The sequence below is a fragment of the Geotrypetes seraphini genome, chromosome 12 (genome assembly GCF_902459505.1).
Source record: "Geotrypetes seraphini chromosome 12, aGeoSer1.1, whole genome shotgun sequence".
Classification (NCBI taxonomy): domain Eukaryota; kingdom Metazoa; phylum Chordata; class Amphibia; order Gymnophiona; family Dermophiidae; genus Geotrypetes; species Geotrypetes seraphini.
This window is the reverse complement of record NC_047095.1, coordinates 110959022-110974309: the sequence shown is the minus strand read 5'-3', so window position 1 is coordinate 110974309 and position 15288 is coordinate 110959022. Positions and strand designations below refer to the sequence as shown.

At 44.2% G+C, this 15288-nt stretch overlaps 1 protein-coding gene across 1 annotated transcript in view; it reads right to left on the bottom strand.

Annotated features, from left to right (window-relative positions):
- The window catches only part of LOC117346299 (gamma-aminobutyric acid type B receptor subunit 1-like), a 177281-nt gene that overhangs the window by 109168 nt on the left and 52825 nt on the right, over positions 1-15288 (bottom strand). Inside the window, exon 2 of the mRNA XM_033915699.1 lies at positions 785-2822. The gene's annotated coding sequence lies outside the window, so the exon portion shown is untranslated. The remainder of the gene's footprint in view (positions 1-784; positions 2823-15288) is intronic.

Here is a 15288-nt window from a genome sequence, read left to right as displayed (position 1 = left end):
AAGAAAAAATGATGAAAAAAATCAACACTTACCAAAAAAGCAATTGCAGAAGAGTCCAGTGCCACTGTAACGCATTGTGAGACTGTGAAGAGAGCCGGAGAACGCCACGGGAACTTGTAAAAACGTCAGACGTGGCCAATTGGGTCAAAAAACTGTCTACTGGCAGGCCAGCTCTAGCTTTAGTATTTTCTCAAGGGCCAAATTTAATTACACTGTGGGCCAGATTTGGCCTGTGGGCCTGAGTTTGACACCCCCTGCCTTAGGCCCATCAATGAACCAATAGTACATCTTGCTTGGCCCTCTGCTCACATTCTGACCTTTAAACATCCAGCACTGGCCATCCAGAACCATTTCGGCACCCACCCTTTCTTTCATCTCGACTTGCAATACCTAGCCCGCCTTCTGTACCCAGACTTGCACCATTCAGCAATGCTTTTGAAGCACAGGCCTTCAATTCTGCTCTACGACTCCCCCAACCGCAGCTTTCAAACCCTTTTCTCGCACCTTGGGCCTCTCCACATCTAGCACTCACCTCAGCCTTCCTTTTATATTATGCTCTTAACTGCCTTCACCGATTCAGAAAACAGTCTTCCTCTCATTCAGACCTTCAGTACCCAACAGTGAGAGAGGGAAGTTCAACCTGTTTTACTCTTTTCATTTGGATCATCAGCCTTTCTTTCTAGGCTTGTATGTTCCATAACTGAATGAAATTGAATCCCATGCACCCAAATGTTTTGTATGTTAAGGTTCCTGTAAAAAGAAGACATTCTTCAGTGGTTCTTACCTTTCATGGGTACTCTGAGGAGTCACAGATGAAGGCCATCAGGGAAGACAGAAAGACGAAACCTCTAAACAACCACTAAAAGGAAGGCAGTTCTCATTTTCCTGTTGTACACATCTGTGGAAGGTGAAACTACTTCCTGGACCCAACCCTATCCCAGATGGAGTCCCTGAGATTGGTAAATGATGCTGTATCCTGTGGATCTTGGGTTGGCAATGGGAGCTGTATTCCTCAGAAAGGAGAGGTCCTGAATCAGATAGACGGTGCTGTATCCTAGAGAGAGATGTTGTGTGATGGATAGATGTGATCTGTGTTACAAAATGGTCCTGGATCATAGACAGAAAGAGCTCCTAGCACAGAGAACTGGGGTTGTATTTTGCCCAGAGGAACCTTATCGTAAACAAATGATGCTGAATTCCAGATAAAAACTTTAACACAGATAAATTGGGTTTATTCTGGCAAGAGGCCCTGAAACTGATAGATGGTACTGTGTACTGTACAAACTGTGAAATGCCTAAAAATTTCAGTAATTTAGAGAGATATCCGGTGATGGATAGTTTGGGGGTTATTTTTTTCTGTGCTCTTAAGAGAAACCTTTGGAGTAACTGGTATTTTTGTATTCTGGAGAGAAGTTCTAGGATGGAAAAAGTTTAGTATATTTTGGAGCGAGGTCCTGAAGTGGACAGATATGTCTACATGCCAGAAAATATTCCTGAAGTAGAAAGATGATCTTGCTTCCTGCAGAAAGAGGTCCCAAAAGGTGCAGATAAGTCTATATTCCACAGAATGACTCTGGGATGGAAGTCAGGTGCTATATTTTGAAGATAGGACCTGGGATGCATGAAGGGATCCTGTATTTTGTAAACATAATTCTAGACTTCAGTTGGTAATCCTGGAATAACTGGAAGGCGCTATATTCTGGAGCAAGGCCCTGGGAGAGTTGAAAAGCGCTGAATTTTACAAAGAAGACGTAAAGGATTCATAAATGCTACTATTTTATCGAGAATAAAAATGTCTTTTCAGATGGACTGTGCTGCATTTCAGAGAAAAGTTCTCTCAGATTGTACTATATGTCAGCGAGGTGGTCTGGGACAAATTGTGCTTTATATCAAAGAGAGGTCCACGTATGGACAGTGCTTTGTGTCAGTGACAAGTCCTGGGATGGATGGTCCTGTATATCAAAAAGAAATCTTAGGTTGGACTATGGGTTTGCTTCTTTCCCCTCCCCAGAAAAAAAGTCCTAGGAGGATTATACGGAATCCACAAGAAAAATCCTAAACTGAATTGTGCTGTATTCCAAAGAGAAGTTCTGGGATTATTAGTGCTGTATAATCGGACAACTGTCTTGAAGAACTGTGTTATTGAATGAGTAAAGGTGTGTAACGCACCTAAGATGCCAAAAGGACTCCAATTCGTAAGAGCTTCTTAAAAACAAAAAAGGTTTGGCATGTCCACTTCATGGCAAGCTCAAAGTGGGCAGCCCAAATGTGCTTTCAAATCAGGCAGCCTAGGAATGAAATTCCCCCTATGCGCATTTTGCTGTTCACTTGCAAGGGGGGGGGGGGGGTCCTGTGAGTAACAAACTGTGCTGTATTCTGTTCCGAAGTCCTGGGCTAGTTGCTGTATGCCACGGAAAAATCTTGGGCTGGATGATGTATCCTAGAAAGATTGTGCTGTATAACAGAAGTCCTTGGAAGGACAGCGCTTTATCCCAGAAAGAAGTCCTGCGCTGTGCCAGAAAGATGTCCTTGGCTAAATGCTGCTCTACGGCAGTGTAAAGTCTGAAATATGCTGAAGCGACAAGAGGAAAGATCCCCCGACTCTTACTTCGCCCATAGAAGATCTGCTTTCTCTTCCGGGATCAGGCTGGGCTTAGCTGTGGCAGCTGCTGCCCTTTCTCTGCAGACGGCAGTGCTGGCTCACGCTGCCACCAGCACTCGGAAGACCAAATTTGCAATCCTCTTTGCTGCACACCCCAGGCGCTGCTTTCATCCAGGCAGCAGAAGGACGGTTTGGGTGCGGGAGGCACAGATGCTCAGTCCTGTTTCCGAGAGAGAGAGAGATAAAAAAAGCTATCAGCAGAGTAGCAAAAAGCATCCAACACACACACACACACCCTCATCAGCAGCAATACCAGACCCCTCCTTCTCTCCCAGGGCTCGCTGGTATCCCTCTCTCGGTTGCTCCTCCTTCTCTCTCTCTCTCTCTCTCCCTCCCCCCTCCCTCCATTACTCTCTCTGTCCCTCCCTTCTCTCTCTTGTCTTTCTATACCCATCCCTCTTTCTCTCCCTCCATGTCTCTTTTTCCTTCACGATTCTCTGTTCCTTGCCTGTTCCATTTTCTTTTGTATTTTGCTCCTGTTGGACCCTGAATCGGTTCATTCTTCTCGCTTTCTCCATTCTCTTCTGTTCTATTTCTCCTCCCCCCCTCCTCTCTCTGTGTCCCTGTACCCTCCACTGTTTTTTGAACAGAACCATCCAAGCAAAAGGAGCCAAACCAGATACAGAAAAAAAAAATTGGGATAGGTGGAGAGAAAGACAGGAAGAAGGAAGAACTAGCCTGCTTTAAATTTAAAACAGGTGCTTTTCTGTTACCAAAAAAAAAAAAAAAATGATTTAGATAATTATTATTCCAATGATGCAAGGTACTGCGGCACACATTCAGAATCCTCGCTGATAAATCCCCAAGCTCACCTGCCTCAGTTTGTCTATCTAATGCGTGTCCCTCCTCCTGTCACTCCCTCTCACATGTCTCTCTCTCCCCCTCCCTCTTCCGTGTGTATGTACTGTATATATCTCTGTGTAAAATCCTTACTGCTCCAGGGAGAGGATTTACAGGAGGAAAGAGGATTATCCCGAAGGGCTAGGCATGACGGCAAGGAAGGGGACAGAATACACGTAGATAGATGCAACAGAGAGATCCACATTGCCTTTACTATAGCGAGGGGGGAGTCACCGTGTCTTCTTCCAGAGCACAGGTGTATTTCCCTTCTATTTTGAATCCTCTCCCTGAAACTCTCACCTAGGGGCAGAGACTCCAGCTTTGAGTTCTTGCGATACTGAGATTTTTTTTTTTTTGGCTCCTCATTGAGCTCCGTTATCCTGTTATAGCAGTGGTCTCAAACTCAAACCCTTTGCAGGGCCACATTTTGGATTTGTTGGTACTTGGAGGGCCGCAGAAAAAAATAGTTAATGTCTTATTAAAGAAATGACAATTTTGCATGAGGTAAAACTCTTTATAGTTTATAAATCTTTCCTTTTGGCTAAGTCTTAATAATAATATTGTCATTTATAGCTAAAGAGATATGATCAAGAAACTGTTTTATTTTACTTTTGTGATTATGATAAACATACCGAAGGCCTCAAAATAGTGCCTGGCGGGCCGCATGTGGCCCCCGGGCCGCGAGTTTGAGACCACTGTGTTATAGGTAGGTGCCCTCAACTTTTGCTGACAGTTTGACACTGACCAGCGTTTCCCGCGGGAGCCACACGTCGCGCATTTTTAAGAATTACGGCCCCCCCCCTTTTACTCAGGTGCGCTACCTGATTTAGCGCCCGCTAAATATTAGCCCGCGCTAAATGCTAACGCGTCCACAAACTATAACGGGCGTGTTAGCGTTCAGCACGCGCTAAATCAGTTTGCGTGCGCTAAATCGGCTAGCGCACCTTAGCAAAAGAGGGGGGGTATGTGTTTTATGGTTTCTGTTTCCATTTGGTTCTACTCACACCCAGTCCGTTTTGCAGCTAGGACCCCTGAGGAAGGAGCGTTTCTTCGAAACACGGACCGTATCGGGTCCCGGTGTGCTACGAGAACCATTATTCAAGCTGGGATGTCTATGCTTCAAAGTACTATCAGGTCTAGCCCCTAAATACATAACAGACCTCTTCTCATACCCAACCAACAGACATGAGAGAAGATTACACCCGAAATTCGTCTCCCCACCAGCCAGAGGATGCGAATATAAGAGATACCATCAACCACTTCTATCCTATCAAGCAGCCTTATGGGGCAAAGACTTAGATAAACTAATTACACACACAAACAACTATGGAGAATTCAGGAAACACCTGAAAACATACCTGTTCACAAAATACCTAGGCAACGAACAAGGACAATAACCCCCCTCGTAATCACTCCCCAAATCTGTTCTTGTAAACTGTTAACCCCAATCACTAACTTCCAACCCTGTGGAAACCGCAAGGTACTTCACGACCCTACAATACATAACTGTTGTTATTATCATTAATTCTGTTACTATCAGATGTACATTGCAATATTCTTTGCTGTAAACCACCTAGAAGTCGCAAGATTGTTGGCGGTATATAATAATAAAGTTATTATTATTATTATTTGGAAAACAACATTTGTTGACTCTCAATAAAATTCCCGATCTCGGTACATCGCTGCAGTTTTCCTTTCTGTCCTTGCTACTTGATTTTTTTTTTTTTTTTTTTAAATTTTATTCTTTATTGAATTTCCAATTTTTACGACATCACAAATTATTTTGGAAAATATCACTGGAAATAAGTTCCTAATAAAACAAAAAAGAAAACATAACTAATCTTACAACCTACTTTAAAATTGCTTGGAATCACGAGTGACAGAAGCTGTAACATGCAACCCCAAATTAACAAAATAATAAAGACATCATTCATGACCATGAGAAATCTGAGAAAAATCCGATCATTCTTCGAAAAGAAGCAATTCCTACTACTGGTACAATCTCTAATCCTTGGGATGCTGGACTACTGCAACATACTATACCTACCATGTCCCGCGACCATGATGAAGCAATTGCAGACGGTGCAGAATACAGCCCTGAGACTTGTCTATTCACTAAAAAAATATGACCATATCACAGAGGCATACCATGACTCGCATTGGCTTCCAATAGAAGCGAGAGTGAACTTCAAATTCTACTGCTTACTTTACAAGGCTATCAACGGAGAAAGCCCAACTTACTGGAATAACAGACTAAATCAATCCTCCTCAATCATAGTAACATAGTAACATAGTAGATGACGGCAGATAAAGACCCGAATGGTCCATCCAGTCTGCCCAACCTGATTCAATTTAAATTTTTTTTTTTTTCTTCTTCTTAGCTAATTCTGGGCGAGAATCCAAAGCTTTACCCGGTACTGTGCTTGGGTTCCAACTGCCGAAATCTCTGTTAAGACTTACTCCAGCCCATCTACACCCTCCCAGCCATTGAAGCCCTCCCCTGCCCATCCTCCACCAAACGGCCATACACAGACACAGACCGTACAAGTCTGCCCAGTAACTGGCCTAGTTCAATCTTTAATATTATTTTCTGATTCTAAATCTTCTGTGTTCATCCCACGCTTCTTTGAACTCAGTCACAGTTTTACTCTCCACCACCTCTCTCGGGAGCGCATTCCAGGCATCCACCACCCTCTCCGTAAAGTAGAATTTCCTAACATTGCCCCTGAATCTACCACCCCTCAACCTCAAATTATGTCCTCTGGTTTTACCATTTTCCTTTCTCTGGAAAAGATTTTGTTCTACGTTAATACCCTTTAAGTATTTGAACGTCTGAATCATATCTCCCCTGTCTCTCCTTTCCTCTAGGGTATACATATTCAGGGCTTCCAGTCTCTCCTCATACGTCTTCTGGCGCAAGCCTCCTCAGACACAGAAGAACCCATTCACTGTTCTATTACCCACCATCCAAAAATGTCAAACGAAAAAAACTCTATGACAACCTAATAGCCTCCAAAGCAGCTAAGTTGGACAAACAGCTCACCACTCTATTATCTTCATCCACAGATTACAAAACCTTCAAGAAAGAAATTAATGTAATGTAATGTAATGTAATTTATTTCTTATATACCGCTACATCCGTTAGGTTCTAAGCGGTTTACAGAAAATATACATTAAGATTAGAAATAAGAAAGGTACTTGAAAAATTCCCTTACTGTCCCGAAGGCTCACAATCTAACTAAAGTACCTGTAATTAAAACCATACTCTTCAAAAAACCTATCCAGCACAACATCCAACACTCTATAAACCCTTAGTACTCTCTACTTTTTCTAGTTACCAAACATTATCTAAAACCCATAATTATCCCTTAAAATTTTATCTCATCGTTTATTCTATTACTTCAAAGTTGAAATGTAACTCTTGTTTTTAGTTTGGATGCATTCCGCCTTGAACCGCAAGGTAATGGCGGAATAGAAATCACTAATGTAATGTAATAACATGTTTCCACCGTACATTAGTCCACACTACTTGGGGCTCCTTTTATTAAGCTGCGCTGGCGGTTTTAGCGCGTGCCAGACGCCGCCTCCATTGATCTGGCGTTAGTTTTTCCACATAGCGCGGGGGGCAGCGCACGCTAAAAACGCTAGTGCAGCTTAGTAAAAGGAGCCCTTGGAGAAGGAGTTTACAATAAGTCAGATATTATTACTTCATTATAATAAAGGAATTTAAAAAAAAAAGAAAAGAAAGACAGCCTGAAGTAAAACCCAAAATTACCTAATTACGAGCGGTGTATTCGTCTATTGGTAGGGGTGCTCGCTATCACCACTCCGTTATCCACAACAAGGCCCTCTTTTACTAAGGTGCGCTAACCGATTAGCGCGCACTAATTGATTTAGCACACGCTAAACGCTAACGCGTGAATGTTAGTCTATGGACGTGTTAGCAGTGAGCACGCGCTAATCAGTTAGCGCACCTGAGTAAAAGAGAGGGCAAATCTAGACAGCTGTGTGGAATCAAAGAAAATGTACCTAATTCCTTTAAAATTAACCAAACATTTGCATGGGAATCTTAATACAAAAGTTGCACCCAATTTTAAAAACCTGGGGTTTCAAAAGCAAAAATTGTTTTCTCTTTTTTTGTGTGTCATTCTGGAGACGTCTGGAAATGTTCTAATTTTTTGATTCTTTATATTAAAAAAAAACCCTCCACTCTCTATCTGAATCATGCTACTTAATTTTCACTGCAGAACCGTTGGATTTCTTCTTTGTTTTTATAGGTACACTTCTCCCTCCGTATTCGCTGTGATAGGGAATTAACAGAACCGCAAATACAGAAAAATCGCAAATAACTTTTTCCTATGTTATTTGCTGTTTTCTATTAAAAACCATCGTGAATATGGTGAAACCGCAAATAACATGATGGGAGACCTGGCCTGTTCCTGAAGGAGAGGCAAAACATGGTGAAGAAAGTGCTGGGAATCAGCGATTTTCTCTGTAAATGCTTGGAATCAGTGATTTCTCTATGCAAGCTGATGTCATTTTGGGGGAGGAGCCAGCAAGCTAAAAACTGTGAATAATCAAAACCGTGAATACTGAAATCGCGAATATGGAGGGAGAAGTGTACCCTCAAGCTTCATTCTTTGTTAAAAAAAAAAAAAAAAAGACAGCCCCCAAGGTAAATTCTGAGGCAAGATTTTTAAAATTCTGTTATGAAGTTTCCAAAATGCGGTGGCAATTATTTGGCAAATTTGTATATAGAGTACTCCCCTGAAATTTGCGGGGGTTCCGTTCCAGAAACCCCCGAACATTTTGAAAAACCGCAAATATGGTTTTTATAGGCAGGAGAGAGTAGCTGGGGCGCCGGCGGGTGCAAAATCACTCACGGTATGCTCTGACCGCCTCTTCCTGTTGCTAAAGTCAGGCTACACCAATCAGGAGCTGCTTTGACACGCAGTTCCTGATTGGCGTAGTCTGAATTTAGTACAGGAAAAGGCGGTTGGAGAATACCGCAAATTAGTGAGTACGTGCTTCGCGAACTCACGGGGAACACTGTATTTGCTTATTAACCCCTCCCCCCTTTTACAAAACCGCGCAAGAGATTTTTAGCACCAGCTGACACACTGAATGCTCTGCACTGCTCCAACGTTCTTAGAAATCTATGACCGTTCGGAGCAGCGCAAGGGCATTCAGCAGGCCAGCTGACCTCTTGCGTAGTTTTGTAAAAAGGGAAGGGGTGTAAATTGGGTAAATCATTTTTTTTTTTTTTTTACATTTATTGTACCAATTTTACTTGGCACTTTTTTGGGGGGTGGGGCGTGGGGGGGGGGGGGGAAGAAGCCATAGTGCTGGAGAAAAATGGAAATCCTGGACTGGGAAGTGTATTCAGAATTAGAAGTGAAAGAAATGATCCACTTATAGTAACAGTTTCTCTCTCTCTTCTGACATAATCCTTTATATTTCCTTAACTCACTTCCCACAGAGTTTCCAATCCCCTCATTTTCCCCTTACCCCACCTGCCATAGCTGAGCCCCTTATTCGCATCCAACACATACCCAGTTTTATGCGAGACACACAGAGTTGGGAGAGAAATCTCACACACATACACACACGCAGAGTTCCTTTCCTCTCACGGGTTGGATACAGGCCATAGGGAACCAAAGCAATTAAGGAGAAAAAGAGGCCTTGGGAATCCTCTGGCATGGGGTAGGAACTGCCAAATGCCATCACCACACTCTGGCCTCCAGACGGTCTCCTCTTATCACACAGAAAGGGACAGATTTTCTTTCCATTCTTACAGCTGCTGATCTGTGGGAGTTCAGGGCCCTGCCTGTAAACCTAACAGACCATATAGTACTGCAAGTGGCCCATGAGTTCTTGCCGTTCTACATCCTCTGCTTATGTCTGTACGTGTGTATGCCTCTACCTAAGTGTATACTATTTTTTCTCTGTCTTTATATTTCTTTCTTTGTTACTATTTCAGTCTCTCTCACTGTCTCTGTTTCTTTAAAATATTTATGTGCGTCTCTCTCCTTGTCTCTGACTGCATGCCTGGCCATATAAGACTCTGTCTCAAACTTTCTTCCTGAATGTGCATATGTATTCTTTTTTTCTATGCCTACTTCTGATTTTATAAGTTTGCTGTGTGCCTGGGGGGGGTCACTAAAGCCGCTGCAGATGAAAGATGAATTTTCTTTCTCATGCCCTGGAGGAAGAATAAGGGATAAAATCCCTAAGATTGTTCTAGGTGGGTTTCCAACTGGGACGTGCCCAGGGAAGAAATTAGGGAGACTCCTTAGGCTCACGTTGGTAAGGAAACCGTCTTTTTACACCTTGTTTCTGCCTCCCAAAAAGCAGACTAAGCTCTGAAAGGTAGGGAGCTTCAGGTCCTGTAAAGGGTGAGCCCCTTAGCACTATCTCAAGTCTATGGGCAAAGGTAAAATAGGGAAATCACTGTACAGTTGCCAGAGCAGGATAAAACTCCTAACAGGGAGAATCTGTGGAGTTCCCCTGGATAGGAAGCTCTTTTTTTTCCTCCTGTCTGATATCCAGTGAGGATCACAGTAGTACTGGACTGAGAGAAGCCAAGCCAAGAGGTGGGACTCATAGTAGCAGGGCTTCCGCAAAGGCATTCGATTAGGGTTACCATATGACTCCAGAAAAAGGAAGACGGATTGAGACATCCAGGTTTCTTCTGCCATTGAAAGCAGTGGAAGTAAAACCTGGATGTCTCAATCCGTCCTCCTTTTTCTGAAGTAGGTTTACTAGATGTCCTGATTTCCCCGGATGGGTCTAGGGGTCTGGATTTTCCAGATGGAAAATCTGGTAACCCTATTCTGGAGCAATATGGTAACCCTACTAGGCACCCTAGGCAAATATTCAACCTTGCACGTCTTCATCAACTTTCAGGCCCCTTGGGTCCCATAACAATCTCAATCATCCCAATGTCATCCCTTCCAGAAAAATCTGGGTAAATGAATGGTTTGAAAACTGATCACCTTCCCTGCTGGTAAAGAAAAAAAAAAAATTACCCCGTTATATCTTTGTGTTTGTCAAATTTTGCTTTGAATGCAGCCGCTCTTCGGCAGTTCTGGTTTTAAATTTGCATCCCAAAGTAGTTTGGGATTTGTAGTCCCTGATTTTACCCATTGAAATCTGTGCCACTGGTCCCATCATGCATCGGGTTGAGACTGGCAGAAATCCAGGACTGGTCTAAAATCTCCCTCCTGGAACTGGATAACTTGGAAGTTCTGCAAATTGCCTTAAATTTTTCCTAATGGTTGGCCAGTTCTGTACTGGAGCGAACACAGCTGAGGTCTGGGGGAAAGAGGTGGCCTCTAGTAGCCAAGGAAGAAAGGAGTAAGGAGAAAACCGTTCAACTAAACATCTTGAAGGCCTGTTGGAATCTACTTGAAGACGGTGTGATATATCAAATGTTTGCAGTTTGTTCAGCAAGGTGACATTTTAGTTATCTGTGCTGTGGTGTAATTTTCCATGAACCCCTTCAAGGAATCGCTGATTAGGAAAGCATGTTTGCTGTGATGTAGTCATAAAGGACCTTAGAGAAGAGTTTCTCCTAGGACAAGCAGGATGAGTCAGCCACATATGGGTGTTGTCCCAACAGCTCCCAATTTGCGGATAAGCTCTCCAATAGCTCAGAGATTTTTTTTTTTTTTTTCTCTGAGCACGTGCAGTGCCCAGGCCCCACTGGGCATGCCCGAGCCCTACCCATTTCCCCCTGCTTCCCCCTAATCCCCAGGATGTTCCTAGCTGTGGCCGGGTCGGCCGTATGGGGAGGCAGGTGGGTTGTGTGGCTGACTATCCTGCTGTCCACGGAGAACCTACGTTACAGGTAAGTAACTACACTTTCCCCCACACCTGCTGGACCCATGAAAAGCACAAATTGTTAATATAAGCCTAGATTCCACCTCAGCTCATAGAAGGGGTGCACCAGTTTTATATTTCTGTCCATATTCTTGCCTTTCTGTCTCTCTGTGTTTGCCTAACTCTTTTTTCTCTTTTTCTGTGCTTGCCTGCTCTGGCAACTAAATCCTCCAATTTCCAAAATTTCAGTATACTATTCACTGGACATGGGATCCGACCGTGAATGGCAGGGTTTCCTTACTATCAGAAAGAGACTGAGAAAAGTCATCGTTCAGGGTCGCTTAGAAACACAAAAACTTAAAAGGTTCACAAAATTAATGGAGTAAAAGCTAGGCAGAGTTCATCCTGTACTGGAATAACACGCAGGACTATCATAAACGATGTGTGAAAGAAAGGATTGCCCTGGGCACCAAACCAGGGGTAGGGACTAGGGATACCACATCACCCTTTTGATCTTTGTCTACTCACTCGAGGAACGCAGAGAGAGGGGTGACATGATCGAGACATTCAAGTATCTCACGGGCCGCATCGAGGTGGAAGAAGATATCTTCTTTTTCAAGGGTCCCGAGGCAACAAGGGGGCATCCGTGGAAAATCAGGGGCGGGAAACTGCACGGGGACACCAGGAAATTCTTTTTCACTGAAAGGGTGGTTGATCGCTGGAATAGTCTTTCACTTCAGGTTATTGAGGCCAGCAGCGTGCCTGATTTTAAGGCCAAATGGGATAGACACGTGGGATCTATTCACAGAGAAAGGTAGGGGAGGGTCATTGGGGTGGGCAGACTAGATGGGCCGTGGCCCATATCTGCCGTCTATTTCTATGTGTATCTCAAACTGTTTGCCTCCTGAGATTCCAAGTGTGCCGCAGCACACTGAGTAGGAAGAGAGGCGACTGCCAGCGCTGCCCGATTCATTAAAGGCCTGCATGTGTCTCCCTTCTCTCTAGCATCCTCCGGCTTCCCCCCTGGCCTCCCGGTCTCACCTTTAAAGCTAATTACAGCAACCTCCAGAGGATCGCCGATAGGTAAAATGATTTTATTTTCAATATAGTGATTGAAATGTGTCAGTTTTGAGAATTTATATCTGCTGTGTATATTGTGTGTATATGAAAAATGAATGGAAAAAATTGCATTACAATTAGTAAAGGGGATGGGATCTGGGGCAGAGCTTGGGTGGGCCTAGGGAGATCTGTGGTTGGGGTACTCAGTTGATATTTGATAGACTTAGGGGGTACTTAGCTTGAAGTAGTTGAGAAACACTGCTGTAGGCAATCGGCTGGCGCCAATGCCTCTCCTTCTTTCTGGCCCTCTTCCCTGCTGGCACCCCCTACTGGCGTCTCAGGGCCCATCTGGAGGGCCTCTGCACATGTGCGGACATCGATGTGATGATGTCACACATTTATGTGATGTCATCATAGCGACATCCGCACATTTCTGGGTGCCTCAAACCGTGGCCACTACCTTTAATGTGCCCCGGCTCGAGAAAGTTTGAGAGACACTGGTCTAAGGAGTACGAGCCTTGGGAGTCCAAAAGGGCACAAAATTAACCCTTGCCAAGGTGCCATTTTCTGGTCAACTGCTGAGATAAAAATGAAGCTGTCTGGTGATGTCAGTGGAAGGAGAAATGAGTTGAGTCTCTACTGCAGTGTCTCAGGTTTGTAATGCGAGAAAATGAGTGAATCTCCACTGCAGTGATGTGAGGAATAATTGAGACCCCCCCCCTCCCTTGGATCCAAGAAGCCCGGCCTTGGTGACGGCTCCTACTCCTGCCCAGGAGACACTGAATCTCCATTAGCTAAAGAGCTGGACAAATTATTGTCTGAGCGCTGGGCAGTTAAAGAGCCGTTAACTTCTCACTTTTCATCTGCTGACATCAAATCAATACATAAAAAAAAAAGAATACAGGAAGGCTCCTTGAAACCCAGCAGGCCGAGGAGGAGGCAGGGAGCACTCTGTTACCATGGAAACTAAGGCTGCGCTCTCTGTTCCCAGGCTACTCCCCTCAGGATGCTCAGTTAACATGTGATTGGACGTTTCTTATGACTGACGGAAGATTTCGCTATTCAAAGTGATTTTGTCCTTTGCTTGTGGGTTTGGAAGCGTGATAATGGCATTAATGGGCTTGGGGAGGATAATGGTAGACCCAAGTATAGAAAAGAAAAAAAAGAGAGAGAGAGAGAATGTTTATAATGGTTTGGGGGTTTGAGCATTCCCTTAGCAGCTGGAGGAAGAGGTCTTGCCTTTAGAAACACATACCTTGGATGTAGCAGATACACAGGCCTCATTTTACACTGTCTGCAGGGAGCGCAGGTCTCATTTATTCACAAACAGACACATAATATGCACTGCACAGCATGAACTGCTGCTTTTCCTTATTCATACACAGACAGACATTGGATAGCAGGGAGTACAGGTGTCCTTTATTCAAACACACAGTTACAGAGCACAGCAGGAAATGCCAAGTTCCTTCATTTTCACACAGACACTACAACAGGAAATTCAGGTCTCCCTTGCTCAAGCAGACACTAAGGCCCGGATTCTGTATAGGACGCCCTGTCTCAGAAACCGTCAAGCGTCCTATATAGAATCGGACCTAAGCCCGGTTAAAGTGAACCCGATTCTTTAACCAATGTCCCTGTTACAGATGCCGGTTAGAGAATCAAGTTGTAAGAGATGCGACCGCTAAGCTTATCGCGGCAAGGGATCTCCCTGCTGCGATAAGTTAGTGGCTGCCTATCCCCTCCCGAACAAATGCAGCAGGAAGGATGCCCAATCCTTCCTTCCTACCTGGGATCCCCCCTCCCCCCCGAACGAAAACGGCAAGAGGGATGCCCTGTCCTTCCTGCCCGGAATACCCCACCCCACCCCGAACTAAAGCGGCAGGAGGGATACAGCAAAAAGAACAGGAGTTTTCAGTGTACTGGGAGTACCCCCCCTCCTACTAGGAGCGCGAGCGTTCTAAGTGTAATCGGGGGGGAGGGAGGGTTCTCCACACCCCCCTCACAGCATAAAATGGAAGGCCTCAAAGTGGCGGAAGCGGCAGCGCACATTTCTCCTGTACTCAAATGTTGGCGTGGGATTGTCGGCACGCTGTTGTCCTCTGCACTTTTGACGGTGTACCGTCAGTCGCACGTAGGTGCCGTTCATAGAATCAAGGCTGTTTTTTTTTTAAATAGACACATTAAATATAGGCCAGCATTTTAAAGACCTACATTTAAGGCGCTGATCTCATGCCTATGGAGGTGCATAGGGACACCTACATACGCCACTTCCAGTGCAAACCAGCCCCCACCAGCCTTAGGCGTTTCTATGTGCCTCCATAGGCACAAGACCGGTGCCTTAGAATGGTGTTTTCAATGGTGCATCATTTATAGAATTTGTTCCTTAGTGCCTAGCTGAAAACTGGCCATTTTGGAGGCATTCCGGGGGCGACGTCAGCACTTGGCTGGCCAAGGTAACTGCATAAAGCAACAAAACAAGGAGAAAAGGGAGGTCCCAACCTAAACTGCAGTAAAAAACCAACCGAGAGCAAACAAAACAAAACTGCAGATCTGTACAAGACGTAGGCAAAATTTTATTGTAACAAAATAAATATATGTAACCACTTTTTGCGACGTTTCATTGCAGTTGGTGAATTTCGACGTCGCTAACACTTTGCTGCTACTCTACAATTTTTTGTGACTTTTTTTGTTATCCTTTTTTACCATGGACCCCTGACGAAGGTTTGTCCGAAACACGGACCGTGTCGGGTCCCTTGATTGGTAAAAGAGTTTACATATATTTATTTTGTCACAATAAAATTTTGCCTACGTCTTGTACAGATCTGCAGTTTTGTTTTGTTTGCTCAAGGTAACTGCATAAACAGAACCACACAAAAGTCAGTCCTATCTTTATGCGGTATGCCCTA